Here is a 21,786-nt window from a genome sequence, read left to right on the forward strand (position 1 = left end):
CTAAGGTTTCACCTGATGTCATACAGCAAATTGCTAGTTGCCTGGCTTTAGAAACACTGATGCACATAAGGAAATATTGCATATCTTCATAATGCAAGCAAACAACTAGTAATATGTCTTACAGTAGACCATAAAGGAACAATGACAACTATTTTTTTGTTTCCCACTATGACATTTTACACCATGTCCTTGAATAACATGTATCTCTCTCTCTCTCAGTTATGAATATATGAATGCAAATATGAAAATATGCAAAAAGTGATTAACATCTCCACTTCAGGACATTGTTACATTAATAGCCTTAGAGTCATTTTGTTTATTATGCTTTGCCCTTTCTTATGCCGCACGTCATTAGTTTATAATGACTTGATAACAACGCCTTGTTTGCTGTAGCATAGACCAGATCCAGGCCTGCTGAATCTAGCTTTGTTTGTATAACTTGAGCACTAATCCACGCCTTCTTTTTTGGAGAAGGTTCCCCTGCACCCCAGTGGCAGGAGTGTGCAGATAGAACTTGTCTGATTGAAGACTACAGGAACAGGGCTCAGTTTTGAGATTTTTTTACTGGTTAATTGGGTAAATTGTTTAAAAGCCTTTTCTGATTGCTTGTAGTCATCTAAAGCTGTTTTAAGTGTATTTTTTACTGTTTGTAGTCGTTTAAAGCTGTTTACGTGTATTTTTTACTGTTTTTGCCTTATCTTTAAAAAAAAATGTTCCTTGTTTCCCACCTTTCTAAGCTAGTATAGTCCAGTTTTCAGGCTAGTGCTGAATTTAGGGCTGTTACAAGTTTCTGAGTTGCCAATACCTTACTTGTATAGCGGGAGGTTTCTCTGTTCACCTGTGAGAGAGGGAGCTTTGAGCAGCCATCTGTCCCTGGAGGAGTGGTTCCAGCCCAGAAGTTAGTAGTTAACAGGCCATTTGGGGCTAATTTCTATCTCTTTCATTTCCCTGCTGTAACAACTGCGTTTGCATGGTTTTACACATCCAGGCAGTGCCGGTTAGCTAGGGCTAAATTTATCCTGGCTCCACCAAATCTCCTCTTCAGTTTTTCCCTTGAAAGTAGTCTAACTCTCAAACTAAACACTTAAAAAGCATCCTACAGTCCAGCACTTGCTCAGACCTAATAGCAAGCACTAATATACCCCGACACTTGATTGCCCAGAAGGGCAAGGCTCATTATTCACCCCTCACCAACCAAGTGACTAAGCAGCTCACCCTACTATTCAGGCATGACCAAAGGGCAGTTTCAGGTATACTCTCCAGTCCAGCTGGTGAACTTGGGTATCCTGAGGCAATGTTACAACTGCCTCATGTACACAGACAACCCTCTCCTCCTACCAGAAAACATTAACATATGCGAGAGATGCAGTTATATAGTTAAACTGGAGGCTAAGCTCTCTCCACCCAAGACTGGAACAGGCAGTCATGAGGAGAAGGTTAACACTTGCACCACACCTCCAGCCTCACATAGACATACTAAACTAGCACTGGCAAAAAATACACATAAATACATAAAATCATACTCGGAGGCTCTAAATAAAAACCTGCAAAAGTATCATAGACCTCTAAAGCAGACACCCAAAAAACCTGCACCTCCCGTCACAAACCTCACAACACATAAAACACAAAATCAGTGTGCCGCACAATCACAGCCCTTAAGGTGAAATAACATACCTAGCACACTTGTAATAGGCAACTCTATAGTCAGGTACACTGATGTCCCACTCACTAGGCTGGACAAGGAGAAGGTTACTGTTAGCTGCCTGTCGGGAGCCAGAATCTGCCACATAACACAAGCACTCAGGTCACTCCAGAACAAGTACAAATATGACTCTGTCATTGTTCATGTTGGTGTGAATGACCTGAGACATACCTCCCTGGACTACATGAAAAGAGACATGGAAGATCTCTCTGATCATGTAGCCCAGGCGGGTATGACCCTGACCCTGATTAGCATTCTGCCCTCACCAAGAATGATACCGCAGTATAAAGAAAAAATGATCAATTTCAACAATTGGCTAAGCTTCTGGTGTCATTCAAAGGGGATCCAGTGTTTGTCAGTCTGGGATGACATGCTCGACAAGTCTCATTGCTTCGCAAGAGAAGGCTTGCACCTGTCACCCCCTAGGCTTTCGAATACTGGCCATGGCTCTTGCTGCCTCCATAGTGCCTTTTTTAGGCAAGGCTCAAAAGTCAAACCCACCTCCATAAACAGCACAAACAAAAAAATGAGGGTTATGCTACTCAACCCCAGGAGTTTAAATCTCAAAATGCACGCGCTTGAAGCACTCCTCAGTATGGAGAACGTTGACATCTGTGCAGTAACTGAAACCTGGTTCAATGCTCCACAGAGCACCCCAGCACTACCAGGCTACAACTCATACTGAGAACATGGACCGAAACACAAAAGGAGGGGGTGTATCCATATTCATCAAGGATACCTATACCTCCAGGTTAGTGGTGCAGCAAGATACCTCTGAGATCATCCATGTGCAACTAACATCAGAAAAATCTGCAATGCAAATTGAGGCCTGCTACAGATCACCCTCCATGACCCAGGACCACCACTCCGCCTTTCTGGAGACACTGGAAAACATGAAGGTCCTACCGAACATCCTGATATTGGTTGATTTCAATTACCCTACCACTAACTGGGAAAACTACTCAAGTACAAACTCCCAGGTCCAGCGCTTCCTGGAATTTATCAACTCAAATGCCCTGGATCAGCTGGTAAACTCCCCTACCAGAGGTGAAAACATATTGGACCTGGTCATCACCAACATGGGCGACAGGTGTTCCACACCAGAGGTCAACCCATCACTGGTTAGATTAGACCATAAACTAATCACTCTGGATGTCCACACCACACCACCACCTCCAACCAAGGAAACCACAGTGAAAAACTTTTCTATAGCAAACTTCACCTTAAGTAAGACACAGGTGGTAAGTTTCACGGCCCCCAAACTACAGGATAACAGTGTCCAAGATGCAGGAACCTTTACAAATGCACTCTATGAGCACCTACAAGGATGCATGGATCGTGCCATCCCTAGCAAAACCATGACTCACACCCCTAAGAGAAGGAAACCAGTCTGGTGGACCCCTGCCATAAACAGGCTATACAATAGAAGGAGGAAACTAGTTCAGAAAAAAAAGCAAATCCCAAAAAGGAAAGATATCCCTGATCAGTATCAATAAGAAACTAAGGTCCCTCATAAAATCCTCCAAGACTAACTTCGAAAGAAAAATAGCCAAGGATTAGAAAGATAACCACAAAGCCTTCTTTAGCTATGTCAAGAATCTAAGTGGCAACTCGCAGATATGCTCGGAGCTAGTGCAAAATAGCACAAAATATACTGAACCCACTGATATTGCCAACATCCTGGCAGATAGATTCAGTGCAAACTTCACCCCCCTCTCACCCCCAAAAGGGCCCACAACAATACCAGAAAAGTGTAGTGTCCTGAAAATCACAGACACACAGGTGGAAACAGCCCTCTCAAAAGCCAAAAGCACAGTGTCAGTGGGGCCAGATGGTGTCCCAGGCTGCGTCTTGCATGAACTACAGAACAAACTAACCCCCCACCTAAACACAGTGTTCAGCCTCAGCCTCTCCACAGGTTATGTGCCCACAGAATGGCGCACAGCAATGGTTATTCCGCTCCACAAAGGAGGGGCCACAACTGACCCTGGTAACTATCGCCCCATAAGCCTGACTAGCCTGGTCTGCAAGGCTATGGAGTGCATCATCATGGAGCTCATTAACAAAGACATTGGGAACCTCCAAACACTTGACCCAACCCAGTTCAGCTTTGTTAAGGGCAGATCATGCCTAATAAACCTGGTTGACTTCTTCAAGACAGTCACCAAGGCCATAGATGAGGGGAAGGTAGTTCACACAGCCTACCTTGACCTCGCCAAGGCTTTTGACACCATTCCCACTCGGGAATTATAGAAAAACTCACCAGCCTGAACATAAACCCCTATGTCACGAGATGGGTTGCCAACTGGCCTACAGACAGAACTCACACGGTAAGAATAGCGGGCTCCAGGTCCGACTCTAAACCAGTCACAAGTGGTGTCCCACAAGGCTCGGTCCTGGGACCCCTACTGTTCGGCATATACTTCTCAGAAGTACAGGCAAACACAGGAAGACTATGGCTAACCAAGTTCGCCGATGACTGCAAACTGGGAGCCATAATTGACTCTCCAGCTGACATGGACATTCTCCAAAAGGGCCTTACTGAGATGGACACCTGGTGTCAAAGTCATGGTCTCAAGCTAAATGCCAAAAAATGCATAGTCATCCCATTTGGGAAAAACAAAACACCCATGAATTACCACATAGGTGGCAGCCCCCTTAATACAGAAGAGGTAATAAGAGATCTGGGGACCCAGGTAGATAGTAATCTCTCCTTTGACAATCACATTGCCAAAGTAGTTAGGAAATCCTTCTATGTAGCCCATCTAATTACTAAAGGGTTCACATCTAGAAATAAAGAGGTTATAGTGCCCCTATACTCGTCACTCATCAGACCCATCATAGAGTACAATGCCTCATTTGGGATGTACCTCACAAGACACTTCCAACAGCTGGAAAGACCACAAAAGTACCTCACCAAGAGGATTACTGGCCCCAAACATATGTCCTATGCAGCCCGACTAGAAAAACTCCAGCTGTACTCAGTGGCATATCGCTTACTCAGAGGTGATCTCTGCCTGACTTACAAAGCCATGTCCAACTCAGAATTGATGGACATGCTCCACGTAAAGAAATCCAAGTCACTGCAAGCCATGCGCTCTAGTGAGCTAAACCTCGCCACAACAGTAAATAGAACACGCTGGTGGGATAGAGTCCTGTCACAGAGACTCCCATGGTTTGGAACAAAATTCCTAACTACATTAGGCAGAGCCCCTCACTAACACTCTTCAAGAGAAACCTTGACGAGTGGATGGGTAACAGAAAATACACCCCCGGGATCACTTCATTGGCTCTTCTTGACAGAGGCTCAGTTAATTAATCAATGGGGCGGCGAAAGCTGACACACTCTAGCTAGGCTTATAAATGCCCTCAGGCAGATAGCCTAGTATCTACCTATGAACCTATGAACTTACAGTCACTCAGTTAAGAAAGCCAGACCCAGAAAATTGTCAGAATGCCATGTGGTGTTGTCAGTAATAAATGAAATATACAAAAAAGGCACTATGTGCATGCATGACTTATCTAACTGTCAGAGTTAAAATGATTTGCTCGGAAATTTGTTTATTAAAAATTATCCAGCTGAAAGGTGTGGAAGACTGAGTCAAATGTCAAGAAGAGATGGGGGAGGGGTCTGATGACACCAGCCAATGCTCTCCTAGATTGTTAGTAAGGGAAAATGAGCAGCCAAGGCATTATTTATATCCTTCAATGATTCCCTTGTGGATCATAAAAAAAATTTTGTTTTGTTAATGTGATATGTAAGTTGAATAGCAGTGAAATATTTCAGCACCTTGTGGGAGTGACTGGTATGTTTCACAGTTTCTTCTTATGCTAGATTGCTGCTGTTAAGAACAAGGATGGAAATAACATATTTTTATAAATTAACCAGATAAGCCCACTGGACAGGCATGTTCTTTTTCAGTGGTGATCTTGGAACACTGGTTAAGTGAGTTGCTCAGAGTCACACAGGAGGCAAATGGAAGTGGAAGGAATCGATCTCTGTACCCTGGTTACAAGAAGCAGTGCACTGACAGTTGAGAGTTTTAATAATCCTCTGCATTAACTGCCAGAGCAGACGTGCTTCCACAGGTTAGAGTCAATGGGGGGAAGAAATGAAGCAGTGGAAGACACAGGAGAAGTGTGATGAGGGTGTCACACATCTTTTAGAATGGGGTATAAAGCCTTCAGAATCACAACTCCATGCATAGTGAGTATGTGTAGAATAGCACACAAACTGCCTAGCATCTATGTTTTTTGAACACAGAAATGCTCCATTTGAATGCCAACATCCTGTTCAGCCTAGTCTTCCTGAGCTAGAGGGCCATTGGCCTCCTCTGTACCAACAGGAAAATTAAGTTTAAATTTTTTAACCAGGTTGGAAAAATCAAACAGGAGATGATGACATTATGTTTGCTGGTTGAAGCAGGGTCGTTTAAGTAATCTGGATTACAGTCAGGGCTTTGTCCCACAGCTCCATAGATTTGACACATGGGCTAGAAGATGAATCAATTCCAAATCCGAGGGAGGTGCAAGATGGGGAGTGGGCAGAGGAAGCTTGTACATGACCGTAATTAGAGGTACCCCTAAAAAGTACCCAATGAAAGCATAGTCATAAAGTGAAAAGTAGATGGTCATAATTAAGCAAACTGCAGGCTGATAAGTTACTATGAGTGCCAGGTGAAACAAGGAAGCTAACCAGCTTCCAATACTTAGTAGAGCTTCCAAACTGAAGTGTTTACTACTCCCTGAAAATGCTGTGGCTTAAACAGGAGTGCCAGCATTTATTGTGTGTATAGTCTGTTGCCAGGTTCCAGACATAGTTTAGTAAATCATCAACATGTGTTGCTATGTTACACTAGACCTACCTTTAACCCAGGTGCTGCAATGTATTAGTTGGTTGTACAACTCGCACAACACAGAAGAGGTCAGTTTCTTGATATGTTAGCAATTTCCCCTTTTCTCAAGTTTAGTGCAATTTCTGAGATGATATACATGGGTTACCAACAAGTTGCTGAACTCCATCTTACTGAACTGGGAAAACACTGACACAGCTGATCCAAAATCAGCTGATTGAACATGTTGGCTATGTTGCTGAGTGAGGTAGTGGCACAGTGGAGACTGAGGAATTTTCCCTTTCCCCACTACAATGCAATCTTGGAGTTGGTATGGGGGGGAGTTATGGGAAGTAAAGGTTTGCCACCATGCAAAAACATTTTTTCCTTTCTTTCTTTAATAGGCTGCTGCTTGACTAGTTGTGTTCAATCAGTTGCCGTTTGATATGCTGCATTTTCAATGGACAGTCATCCATCCATCACCACTTTTGTCCATTTTCCAAATGGGGTTGGGGTGTCCCTTCAACAGTGATGATAATGTACAGGCAAGTTTCTCCCCACTGGGTGGTTAGCCCTGCCACTGTTGTTGTTCTATACCACTCACGGTCATACCTATGGCTAATATAGAGTGTCCAGTTGACGTACTGCAGGTCTTTGGCATTTAAGGGAAAACCGGAACATCCACAGAAAACCCAGTCATACACAGGGAGGACTTGCAAACTCCAAACAGAAGGAACCCCAGCTGAGAACTGAAGTAGAATATATATATATATATATATATATATATATATATAGATAGATATATATATAATATATATATGTGTGTGTGTGTGTATGTGTGTTTACATATACATACACACACACACACACACACACACACACACACACACACACACACACACACACACACACACACACACACACACACACACACACACACACACACACACACACACACACACACATGCATATTAACATAAAACTCCACTCCCTCACCGTAGAGAATGCCCCCATCTGTACGGTCAATGAGACATGGTTAAAGCTGTAGACAGCACACCGGCAGTGCAAGGCTTTAATGCCTTCCACACATTTAGACCAGCTACAGCACAGACAGGTACTAAAGGTAGAGGTGTGTCCATTTACATCAAAAAAATAAATATGCCTCAAGGTTGGTCAATCAGAACAATGCACTTGAGCTTCTCTACATTCAAATCACCATAGGCAAAATACCACACCACTTCTTTGCAAGCTATAGGTCCCCCTCTATGACCCTGGAAACTCATAACATGTATTTGCACTTATTAGAAACACTCACAATCCAATCCAATACTGCATTCATGGGTGAATTTATTTACCCCACTATGAACTGAGAATCATATATGACACCAAATGTATAGGCACAGAGATTCCTGGATTTTGTAAACACAAACATCCTGGACCAGAATGTCAATACGGCAACCAGAGGTGCAAACATACTGGATCTGTGGTCCTCACTAATATGGGAGAGTGCTACATTCCCCCTAGTGTAATGTCTTCTCTGGTAAGGTCAGACTACAAAATGGTCTCCTTTGAAGTAAAAATAAAACCTGGAACTCCAGCTAATCCTGGAATACTCAGGGACTGCTCTGTGGCTAACTTCCTACCATTAAGTGACAACCTGTTAAACTTTCAAGCTCTCATAACCCTGACAACACTGCTGTCTATGTGGAACTATTCACAAAAACCATATGCAAACATGTTAATAGCTGCATATAGGCAGCTGTACCCACCAGGAAGAAGTACAGAACTAACTCAAAAATCAAGCCACCATGTTGGAATCACAACATCAACAGGCTGTACAACAGAAGGAAGAAAATCACAGCAAAATTAGGAGGTGCAGCATCCAGCAAGATAAAAGCACTTTCTAGAAAGTAAACAAACAACTCAGAGGACAAATAAAGTCTACCAAAGCCATGCCTGAGGTAAATTTGACCTCCCAGGCCAAGGACAACCACAAGGCATTCTTTAGTTATGTCCGCAACTTCAAAGGCAATTAATAAATTGTGAGCAGAGCTCATTGTAAATGGAGCCACATATACTGAGCCTGAAGATATAGCAAACCTACTGGTCGATAAATTCAGCTCCAGCTTTACCCTTCTATCCCCCTCAACCTTCCCTCAGGAAATATGATAAAGTATTACACCCCCTGCTATTACTATGAAACAGGTCCTTAATGCCCTCTCTGTAAGGCAAAGAACACTTCATCAATGGGCTCAGACAATATCCTCAGATGCCTTCTAAATAGTTTGAAACGTGAACTATCAAGCCCTCTGGAATCGCTATTTAGCCTCCAGACACTGAACTCAACCCAGTTTGGTTTTGTCAAGGGAAGGTCATGTCTTCTCAACCTGGTGGACTTCTTTGAGAAGGTCACCAAGTCAATGGATGAGGGCAACATGGTTCACACTGCCTACCTTGAGCTGGCTAAGGCACTTTACACAATAGCCCACGCAGGTATTGGTGACAAACTCAAGAGGTTAGGTATAAACCCTTATGTCACAGGGTGGATTGCCAGCTGGTTCACAGATAGGACCCAGGAAATTAGAACTGTGGAGTCCACCTCTACAAAGAGGCCAGTCACAAGTGGAGTCCCTCAGACGTTGGTCCTGGGATCTCTACCTTTTGGTATTTACTTCTCTGAAGTCAAAACCAATGTCAGTGGCCCCTGGTGGACTAAATTTGCAGATGATTGCAAATCAGGAACAGTCATAGAATCCTCCACTGACACAAATATTCTCCAGGAGTGGCTGACCCAGACAAATAACTGGTGTCAGAGCCATGGACAAAAACTAGATGCCAAGAAATGCATAATAATATCCTATGGAAAGTCATTCTCCTCTGGTAACATATTGACAAGGCACCCATGAGAGCTGAATCAGTAGTCAGGGACTTGGAGACACACATAGACAGTAATGTAGCCTTTGAACATCAGATGTCTACAGTAGAGAGGAAATCATTCTATGTTGTACAACTTATAAACAAAGGTATGGCATCTAGGTCCCAGGAAGTCACTGTTGCACTGTATTCTGGATTTATCAGACCTATCATTGAATACAATGTCCCCTTTGGTATGTACTTAACCAGGCATATCCAACAATTGGAACGTCCACAGAGGTTCCTTGCTAAAAGAATTTGGGACATAAGTAAAATGTCCTATGCAGACCACTTCAAGGCCCTATCCCTGTATTCTGTCTCCAACAGGCTGTTGATGGGAAATCTATGACTGGCATACAAGGTATTATTAGACCCCACTTTGACAGACCTCCTGCATATCTGCAAAATACATAAGACCAGAATTACCCAGTTTAAAGACTTAAACTTTACCTGTGATATAAATAGAACTTGCTATAAAGACAGTTATATATCCCAGAGATTACCCCATCTCTGGAACAGGCTCCCCATCCATGTGAAACAGAGTTCCTCCCTAACTCAATTCAAGTAGAAGATGGACAATTGGATGGGGGACAGGAAATTCATCCCCAGTTTGGCACCTATGTCTTTAATGGACAGAGGCAGCCTGTAAATGGTTCATTTCACGGGCCCCTGTTTGTAAATGATTCATCTCCCAAGCCCCTGCTTACACTTATCAATGGTACCAGAACTTGTCAGAGATTTGGGATGCATGGCTGGGCTTAAAAAGGCCCTTGTGGCCATTACCCTAGTAAACACCTATGAATATACACACACACTCTCTCTCTCTCTCTCTCTCTATATATATATATATATATATATATATATATATATATATATATATATATATATATATATATACACACACACAGAACAAGAACACTTGTCCATCTACCTACTTTACTGAATACAGTAATTGAAACTTTAACAAGGTGTCCCTCCCACAGGGAGGGTATCAGAGACAGAGTCTCCTAGACCTGTTAGCTAAAGTGATTTTATTTGGACTAATCCTTTGCACCCTATTTCTTGTTAGCCCTGTCACCCTCTGGGTCACAAACAGGATACCAGACTTCACTCAAGCCATCTGGATTACCTCTGTTTTCTATTCTACCACACACCTTCATCTTTTCAAACCATTACTAAAAGACTTCTTCACTGCCTCCTGGCTTTGTCCCTACTCCTCATCTGGGACACAGCTTCTCCTAACACCTTCATCACCTTCTAATACCTCCCTTTAAAACGCTGCACCCCTTAATCTGCTTATCCACTTCTAAAACTTCACTGTAGTACTTAAACTACTATATCTATTTCTAATTAGTATAAACCAAATTACTATTTCAAGGCTACTTCTCTATTAATATTTAAACTAGTGTGTCCACTCTGATAAAACACTTTAATGTATTTCTTAAAGTAGTACCTATGTTAGAAACCACTTTTCTGTCTGTAACTTCTCAATACAATGCATGTAATAACGTTTGCCACCAAACAAATTTTATTACACTGACTATAATGCTATGTATTCACTGATAATGAATTATAAAAGGTGTTACTGTAAATATCGATTGCTTTAAATTGTATATATTGATTGCTTTAAAATTGTTACCTTGGAGCTTTCCTCCCCAGGCTTCCACTGACACCTGTGCTCATTCAGACTTAACTGGTAAACAACTGTCCACAAATAAATAGGTAAGTACTAAGTTTATGGGTAAGTACAAGGATAGCTGCCCATATGGGCCCTTTTAAGCCTAACCAGTTTTCCTTGGTGAGAATCAAACACTGTATTTCTTGTCTGTGAGATAAACACGTTAAGCATTACGCCAACCCACAACAACTTAAATAAATAACTAAATAAATAAATAGTGTCTGTGCTGTTAAATGTGCTTTAGGCATTATAGCTATAAGGTTTTCGAACCTTGATTAAGGGAGATGGACTGTTTCATAGTAGATATGGCATAAATGCAAGCACCGCAGTGTGCTGAGATCTGCAACTTTAACTATTAAGCATTACCAAGCCTGATTTATAGTAAACTCCATCTCACAATGTCTTCTTTTTTCAATGTGATTGTCACTGACTCCCACTGGTCCTTTTGCAATGAGGAGTATAGTAGTAAAGTAAAACATGAGTTAGCTGTCTGACGGAAATTTCAGGAACTGAACAACATATACTTAAAAGAAAAGCTGTCAGAACATTCCAAGGAAGTGAGGATATGAGTTTCAGTACCAACAGTCATCAAGGAACAGCAGAAGGAATGCACCTAGTGCATGTAGGCTGACTGAGAGAAGTGTATACGAACCTCAATGCCAGCATTACATGTAAGAAAGCGAAGCCTGTAAGCAGATTGTGTCACAGAAATGCATCTAGGTATAATGAAACCTGCTCAAGAAGAAGCAACAGACTCATGCACAGTATGTGGGAAACAGACTCTTTCCTGTTGTGCCCACATGAAGTGATTCCTTCCTGCTCTGCCCGAGGGGTGACTAAGCGGTTTGCTGAATCACTTTTCACAGGCACTGAGAGTAGAACTGACCACAATCAGGTGACAGGCAGGCAAAGATTGCATAAACCAAGATTTTAAATGTTTGTATTATGACAAAAGGAAGCTGTTACTTCTTTTAAATGAACTATAAATGCATGTTTCCAAAGGCCTTACAAAGTACTGTCCCAGATCAAAAACAATATCAAGAACTGTAAATGCAGCTAAAAGAGAAATAAACAGCATCATATCAGTAACAGAGGAGGATTGATAACTGCACTACACACGAGCACATTCAACACCACAATGTCTAAATGGCACACCACATTCTACTGAACAGCAACAAAAAACAGAACTAATTCTGTCTGCTGCACATTGAAATGAGTAGGATTATCAGTCTGTACTGCCAAGAACCATAACAACACTTAACTTCAACTTTATTTAGGTGTTTTAACTGAAAACACCCTGGACATCAATACAAACTAAAATTAAGTACAATCAACACAACTGCTCAAACAACAAAAATAAAACACAGCATCAATGGGACCAGACGGTGTCCCCGGCTGCGTCCCCCATGAACTCCAGCTAAAGGCTAGGCTTATAAATGCCCTAAGAACCTATGAACCTATGAACAAATGTTAGTAGACAGAAATGAAAATGCAATCATCCTACCCCATCAACAACTGTCATAAAATAAGTAGGTTTTAAGAGCTCTCCGTTAGCCAACCAGAGTCAGGCCATCCCAAAACCACTGTTACAGCAGTTCCACAGGTGGGAAGCCTGGCAGGAAAATGAACAGACACATGATTTTTCAAGATACACCTGTGTAATTGCAAGTAGTATCTGAGAAGCTGCATGCAAAAATTGGGCTGAGATGAGAAGGGAGCCACGATTGTGACTTGACATCTATGCTAACATTAAGATCATTTATATAATTCTGTAGTACGCAGGAAGTCAATGCAGGCAGAGCAAGGCAGACAAAAATGCTGTAGTACACAGGAAGCTAATGCAGGCACAGTAAGGCAGGCAAAATGCTGTAGTGCACAGGAAGTCAATGTAGGCACAGCAAGGCAGGCAAAATGTGCTGGTAACATGATTTATTAGTCAGTAGTCTTGCAGTGGAATTCTGCACCATATGGAAGCAACCCATTTCAGTGTTAGAAAGTTTCCAGTACAGGGCAGTGCAATATGGCAGCCTCAATAGAGGCATAAACAACAACTGAGGGATCAGCCTGAGGTAATAGGGGCTGTATCTTTGAAATGTTTGCATTTGTAAACTGTAAGATTTTAGAATGGTCAACACTGAGTATCACAGTGTTTGTCTAGAATATAAAACAGCACTACGTTTTCTTACCTTATAAACAAATTCAAGCTTATGACCATGACATAAGATAAACATGCGCAGCAGCGCAAGGCATGTGGGGGAATCTTTCCCTGTTGCATGAACTGCCATGGCCTCAGTTTTTGAGATGTTGCATTTCAACTGATTTTGAATTAGTCAAGAATGCATATCTACCAAATTATCAGCTAAGGTATATATACTCACCAAGTCATCTTTGGAAATGAGAGGTGAATTTGTGTATCGTCAGCAAAGCTCTGACACACTTAGCCCCCTCTCCCTTAAGAGATCTCCTAGAGGAAGCATATAAATAATAAACAGTAAGGGGGTGCAGATATAATCTTGCAGTACTCAACACTCCAGAAGATAAATGAGCCACCATTGAAAATGGGAGATTGCTATCTCAGTCGGTCATTCTAGCCAATTACTTCCATCATTTAATAAATATATTTTGCTGGGCATACTAAAAGAACTAACATTAGTTAAGCATGTTTAAGAACTTCTTGTACAGCTAAATACAAATTACTTAAGAAGCTGGATAAAAACTGTTTGAAAAAAAGACAGCGCGGCTGTAAATGCCCTCATGCTTTCAATGCTACATACAGCGCGGCTGTAAATGCCCTCATGCTTTCAATGCTACACGTGGCTTTGACAATTATTTGGTACACATTTATGAGTAAGAATGGGTTAGAAAAGTTGTGAGAAAATTTCCGTACACTTTGGTGCACACTATCGTTTAGTGTCTATATAAATTGGACCACGGCTTTAAATAGACTGCAGTTTATTCTATTTGAAAATAGGCATAGTTTGGTAATGGACTATGCTATAGGGCAATGGCATTGTGAGACATTTAGATTCAAAGATTCATAGAGTGTTACTTAGCTACTGACCTGAGGGGTCGTTTTAAGCCTAGTCAAGTTTTCCTGGAAGAACAATGATATCCTGCATCCAAACAGGACATTGAGGGACAGGCATTTATAAACTACCTCGGTCCTTAAGGGGTCACCTGTACTGTATTAGGATTTTATCTGTCTATGTCAGGAAAAGGGGTACATTTTTTCTGCTGATACTAAAAGATCCCTGTACTTCCTTAGATTGTATGGTAAGAAATGCATAAAAAAATCATACACATCTGCTGACACAACAGCACCTGCAATCAAAAGCCATGTCAGCTAGGATTCTCAGATCTACAGTAAAGACAAGCAGCCTAGCACTTGTTGAAACTGTAATGCAAATGAGCATGATAGAAGAATAAATAGATAGAAGAATAAATATGTTAATAGAACAGCACACAGAATAACAGTCTAAGTCTCAGATATTCAGGGACTGAATAATGACTGCAATTTCTAAACAATGCATTGCACATGGTAAATAAATTAAAATACAGCTTCCACGGCCCTACGGTAAATGATGCACTGTATATGGTAAATTAATTAAAATACACCTTTCAGAACCTTACAGCGAACAATACATTGAATATGGTAAATAAATTAAAATACAGCTTTCAGAGCCTTACAGGAAACAATACATAGCATATGGTAAATAAATTAACAGCTTTCAGGGTCCTACAGTGAACAATGCATTGTAAAACAAAAATTATTCATTTTACTACACTGAGTAGAGTTGCATTTACATTTTATTTTTGACCCTGAGCATCCTGTGACCGGTTTAGGCTTACCTCTCAATTGTCCGAATTTCACAGAATGTCCAGATTTTGCCTCATATGTTTTGTCTGTTCCTCATAAAATTTGTGTTTTTCTGGCAAATCACTGAGGATTGAAGTCACTAAATAACAACACATTTGACTTTCAGACTTCACATCCTTCAGGAAATGCATGCTAACACAAATGCTGTTATAAGGATAATTGGCTAGGCTTAAAATGGCTCGCAAGGGCAGTTAGCTTAGTACTAATCTATGAACCTATGAACCTAAGATTATAAGAGAAACATTTGAAATCTGTCCTTATTTTTGGGCCTTTGACCTACCTTTGAATTATTTTAGACTTTGTCCCGATTTCTTGCACTATGACTTTGAGCGGTGTGGGTTTAGGTTTCAGGCATATGCATACGCCAGGAATGTAAAACGACTGACCATCTTTTGTATTGCAGTACATGAGAGACAGGAAGATATGTTATAACAAATTCTAGCTATATTTTAAGTGTTGCTCAGAAAGGAAAATATGTACCAAGGGATGAAGAAGAGAGTGTCCATGTTTTTTACAGCATTTTCTTTTACTTGTAACAATTAAGTAATTCACTGGAGCCAGCTTTCCCATCTGAGGTTTACATTTACTCAACAAAACGGAAAAATACAGTTTACAGAGAAAGTTCACTCTGCAGGAATCAGTCAGCTAAAGCTTCAGATAACCTGTTTCTCTGGTAACTGTGTAGTCTGCAAGCTTTACACAATTCAAGACATATGCAGTTGTTGTTGTTGTTTGTCTTTTCGCCTTTTCCCGGTTAGAGGTTGTCACAGCAGAACTCCGGTCCGCTAATGATTGGCAGTAAATTTCTATGGTGCCGAGTTGCCAGCCTGACGCCCAACCTTCAGCGAGTATTTCTATAAAATTAAAACACAGAAGAGATCTATCACCTTGATCTCCGTAAAACACAGAACCTCCCACCTCACAACAGACAAGGATTTCGCCCTCAGAAGTATAAAGAAAAAGACTGCTGGAGACAGATGTCTCATGTTGGGTCTCTGTAAATATACCCACTCCCCACACAGACGCAAGCACATGGATGTGCGTGCACATATGCTTGTATATTCACACACACACACACACACACACACACACACACACACGCACACACACGCACACACACACACACACACACACACACACACACACACACACACACACACACACACGCAAAGTGACATGTTTTCAAAGTTAAATTTGGGCTTAAGTCACTGGATTAATAATGTTTTCTCTGTGCTCAAAAGCTACAGTTTGTATCAGTGCTGCCTTGTTTGTCAGCTCCAGGTTCTGGCTGAAAAACATCTTTGACCAGATCACCTATTTGGTAAACAAATATATATAAATAAAATGTAACTAGAGGATGACAGACAGAACCATGGTAGTCACAGCAGCAATACATCTCCCAGGGTAGCATGCTCCATTCACTGCAATTACGTTTAGAGAATTAATTATTTTGATAGTTTCTATTCTACATTTTTATAGTTTTTTTTGAGAAACAGATATCCACTAGAAGCCAATATGTGCTTTTTAAGGGATTCCTAAGAGTTATGTTTCACCAGACAACTTATTGAAACGTAGTATATGCATGTGAGAACTGTGGAAATCAAACTCAAGCTGACACAATAAAGCTTCTGGACATCAAAGTGGCTTCTTAACTAAAACATTCTTTATGAAAAAATTAACATTTATTAAATCAATGTGGCACAGGTAACAGAACTGCAAAATCTAACATGAAATTGTTGTGCTATTCCACATGCCATCATTTACAGCCTGGACCCTTGACCTTCTTTTTAATATCAGGCCTCCATGAGCTCACTGACTGACGATGCACAAATTATTATACTGTTGTGATGGGGGGGGGGGGGGGGTGCTACTTATATTAGTTCACCATAAGGCCTTTTAACCTTTCCAAACCAGGCCCATAACAGTTGTCTCTGTGATGTTAAAGGAACATGTTTCATCCACTGCTTTTTAGCTCCATCCTATAGCAACCCTGTGAACAGCCAACGCCATGCACAGAGTTTACTAGGCAAGTAAGAAATGGAAATAGATTGCCAGGCCTTTCTTTTGAGTCACACACAAATATATACACACACACACACACACACACACACACACACACACACACACACACACACACACACACAAACAAACATCTATGGATGCCACCCACTGTATATTTTTGGGATGGGGAAAAGAAACTGAAAGACCCAGAGAAAACTCACACGAACACAGACATGCGGACTTCTCACAGAAGGCACCCTAGCCAAGAATTGAAATGGAGAGGCCTACAGGTGTGAGGTGTAAGTGCTAATGATTTTTCTAAGCATTAGTTAGTAATAATCCAGTCTGACTTGGTTACTCCTTTAGGTGGTAACCAGGTATAGATATATAGGGATTTCATAAGGAGACAGAGGTGAGGAACAATTGGCCAGTGGGCTTGAAGTCCTCCCCCCTCCCAAGTATTAGATTGATAGCATACATTTGAACATATTTTTGTTTTCTCTAATCTACCAGAGCATAATATTCATTTTATGGGTTTGCGTTCTTTATTTATTTATTTTTGGTAGAGCAAGAATTCTGGTTTTCTTTATCTGCAGTCTGGGGGTATAAGGTAAGGTGCATCCTTTTCTTTTGCTATAGTATTTGTTCCTTCTGTAGATTGTTAGTTGGTGCCCCCTCTTTGTTTCACAGATACATTTTACTTTATGTGTGTCAAAGGGCTATATTACTGCTCACTGAATCTCGCCTCCCCAAAGCTTCATTCCCTGACACTGCCGTATCTCTGTTGGGAAGCACTGTTGAGGAATAGTGCGGGCACTAAGTGCCATTTCAGAGTGTTTGCCCCCTTTCCTCTTATAGTGCAAATGTGGCAATGAATATTTTATTTAGGGCATGTGGGGGTGCAGCCACCTACATCAGGGAGTGCAGGGGACTTACCTCCTGAAGAAACTACTAAAAACATGTTTTTGGAGTGTGTTAAACGTGCTTCCAGTTTTCTTCATAGAACCTATCACTGTCTGACTCTCAAAGAATTGAAATGCCTGTGCTTCCCTATTACCTTGCATTTACCCAACCCTTCACCATCAACTACCTCATTAATAAACCTAAATGCTGCCCTGCCCTCACTAATATCATTTACCAGTATAATCTATTGAGATCTCTATGTTCTACAAATAAACTCTTATTACTAATATCAAAATCTAAACATTCTGCTGGTGACTCCCTATATTCTATGTTTCTAAAATCTGGAACTCTATCCCACTTTCTCTTAAACAAAACACATTTTTAAAATCCTTCAAATCACGTCTTAAATCCCACCTAATAAACTCACAGCTCTGCCTTTGCTCCTACCAAGGATAAATGCCTACATAATCAAAGAACAATTCAAAACTCCCCTCTTTTATCTCATCACGTGCTAACCTTGTCCACCTTTATAAAATTACTGTGATTTTTGTCTGTTATCTACCTGTTTTGTGTCAGTGTTCTCCTTTTCCTCGGGATCTCCATTTTCCTCTTCTACACTTAATTATACAATGACTCCCCCCCATTAATATTCCAAAACGTGCACGCTAATTGGTCAGCGTGCACATTGTAAAGCAGAGATATAGTAATGGAAAAAGGTCCGGTTGCCCGGACATTTTCCATTAGTATAACTCTTTTTCTACAGCAATGGAGAACGCAAGATCTCCGTTGCTTTTTACACACTGTCTAGCTATGTTAAACGAGTTTTAACATAGTGAGACAGCTTTAAAAAAAGTAACGGAGATCTTCCTATATCCGTTGCTTTTTTTTAAAGGTGTCTCGCTATGTTAAATGGGTTTAACATAACGAGACAGCTTTAAAAAAAGCAACAGAGATTCTTCCTTGCTTTTTTTAAAGCTGTCTCGCTATGTTAAACTCCTTTAACATAGCGAGGCACTTTGTAAAAAGCAACGGAGATCTTGATTTCTCCGTTGCTTTTTTCAAAACTGTCTCGCTATGTTAAATGGGTTTAACATAGCGAGCCAGCCTTAAAAAAAGCAACGGAGATTCTCTCTTGCTTTTTTTAAAGCTTTCTCGCAATGTTAAACTCCTTTAACATTGCGATACAGTCTGTAAAAAGCAACAGAGATCTTGCTTTCCTCTGTTGCTTCCACCCACAGCTCTGATGTACTGCGTAAGCATACACATGCACAGTACATCAGAACTGCCACAGAATACCTGACAGCTGCGGAAGGGCAGCAATGAGGCATTATACAATGCCATTATTTAAGAAAAGTAATTATTTTTTTTCTTAAATAATGTCATTGTATAATAGCAATAACCAACTTCTAGGTGTGGGTAATGCTGGATTTACCCACGGTTGTCTTTGTCTGGCCACTCGGGCTTCGCCCTCGTGACCAAACCACGCCAACCGTGGGTAAATCCCGCATTACCCACACCCAGGCGTGGGTTACTGCTATATTCTATCACTTTCATTTTCCTTTAAATCTACTCATCTCCTATTTCATGACTTCACTAAACAGTGTCTCTTTCTACAGCACATCTTATTCACTGATACAATTGTTATCTCTCCTTGACAGCTTTCATTTACTCTTCTTTCGGCTTTTCCCGGTTAGGGGTCGCCACAGCGGAACTCCAGTCCACTAATGATTGGCAAATGATTTTTTACGGGTGCCGAGGTGTCGGCTCGACGCCCAGCATTCAGCGAAGGCACGCCCATTCTACGCATGTCTTTCAAACACCACTTGACCGTGGGGAGGACATGCAGACTCCACACAGAAGGTGCTCCAGCCGAGAATCAAATGGGAGAACCTCTTGCTGTGAGGCAACAACCTACCGCTGCACCTCCGCGGCTTATGCTGACATTTTCTTAATGTGCAGACTAACTTGGGCACCACATGTCCAGCAATTCTACTTTAATTCTTTTATAGCAGCTTAAATGTCTTTTATGTTCATTTTATTGCTGTTCTAACTACTGTAAATTTATTGCACCAACACGTTTACCATTACTGTCGCTTAAATACTTTTATTTCCTGTTTTACCAACTGTATTTTTTATTGTTCCATTATGTTTCTTTATTATCTATACAAAATAGTATCCTGGGCCCCTGCTGAAAAGAGGTCTTGTACCCAGTCACTTTCCCCAATAAACAAGAGCAATAAATAAATAAAAATAAAATAAATGTCAGCAATGCAATTTGTGTGCACCTATGTGTGAAGGCTTGGGTTAAAATGAGTATAGCATCTGCCACACCCCCTCCTTTGCTGTACTGCACAGTCAGTATTAGAAAAAAATGAATCCAAGCACCTGGTGTGGGACTAGAAGCTACAGTCTTCTACTCTTCAGGCATCAGAGCATCAGAGGAAAGTGTGCTATACGTTGTGCCACTGAATGGCTTAAGGTCCAATATATTTCATTTCCCAGCATCCCAAAATATTACATTTTCTGTACTGCCTTTGGACTTGCAAATAATTTCTAGCGCCGACATGCAGGTTAAAGTTTACACAGTTAGCAAGCTGTGTACGCTCCCTTGTCAGACCATCTTATACTGTCTCTGTGATGAATTGTTCCCACCTCTATCCCAGTGACTTCAGCCTAGAAAATGAAACAAAACGTTTTCCATGAATTCGCTGAGTTAACTGCAGAAAGCAGATGTGCCTTCTGTGTAAACAAAAATCCTTACTGTGGGAATTCTTTGACTTGCTAGAGATTGCTTTGTCATATAACAATGCACATACAAACTAAGCAATCTACATATCCATATAGAGACAGAAGCAATGTCCTCTACAGAGATTTTGCTAATTCATAGCTAGAAAGTTAATAAAAGTTGCCTACCTTTTCACGGTCCCTCTGTCACCAACACTTGGGTGTGTATGCCTTTGTGCTCTGCATGACATTGTCTTTTCAGACTAAGTTGTACTTCCTCAATTACTTCAGATATAACGAGCAGGGGAGTGCATGCTGAGACATCCCAGCTCTGAAACTTCTGCTATTGAGGGATGTTCAGCTTCTTCACTGAGAAGCTCGAGATGTTTACATAACAACACTTGCTTTGCAGCTATTCAATGCCAGCCTTCTCACCTGACATTACACAATTACATAACTGAAAGGGACAGCAGTATGCAAATTATCTAGATGAAATTAAACATTTCCCGTCGTTCTTAGCGTATTATACTCCCACTACTCACACGCGCGCACACACGCACGTGCACAGTAAGATTAAAATAAATTATAAGGCCACAAGGACAGAATAGGGTTACCACCTGTCCCACTTCGCGAGGGGACAGTCCCTCTTTGGGCAGTTGTGTCCTGCAAAGAAATCGAAAAAAAATGGCAAATGTCCTGAGATTTTAGGACAAATATAATTCCTATATTTTATGTATTAGCTGCATAAAACAGTTATTCTGTATCTGAAACACCTAAATGTTATAACAGAATAAGCAACTCAAATGCTACAAGAATAATATTTTATTTATAGAAAAAAGTGAAGTTCTTCTGTCCTTTTTACTGGCTGTGGATATGTTTTGCCCTGCAAAATCTGACGTTTCTACCAAAAATGTCCCACTTTGGGCATATGAAAAGGTGGCAACCCTACCGGCCAATTTTTTTTTTTTTTTTTTTTTTGCATAACACAAATTCCAGAGAGGAAGATCGGGTTTCGGAGCAGTTTGCGTCTTTGTAAATTCCGTTCCCTTTGTTAGTACTGACATGCATAGCATTAGTCATGTAAGCAAAAAGGTGCTTGTTTTGTTTTATTTAACGTGCTCACCGTGAAAGTCTGTCTGGGACAGTGTCACTCAGT

The 21,786-nt window shown here is 41.0% G+C and overlaps 1 protein-coding gene across 4 annotated transcripts in view; it reads right to left on the reverse strand.

The window, feature by feature from the left end:
• The window catches only part of LOC122808725 (toll-like receptor 13), a 397,497-nt gene extending 376,413 nt beyond the window's left edge, over nucleotides 1-21,084 (reverse strand). For all 4 annotated transcript variants that reach the window (XM_044079734.1, XM_044079718.1, XM_044079726.1 and 1 more), the window contains exon 1: nucleotides 20,820-21,084. The gene's annotated coding sequence lies outside the window, so the exon portion shown is untranslated. The remainder of the gene's footprint in view (nucleotides 1-20,819) is intronic.
• Nucleotides 21,085-21,786: the final 702 nt, after the last annotated feature.

This window comes from Protopterus annectens, chromosome 1.part1, assembly GCF_019279795.1.
Source record: "Protopterus annectens isolate FY-2018-M chromosome 1.part1, PAN1.0, whole genome shotgun sequence".
Classification (NCBI taxonomy): domain Eukaryota; kingdom Metazoa; phylum Chordata; order Ceratodontiformes; family Protopteridae; genus Protopterus; species Protopterus annectens.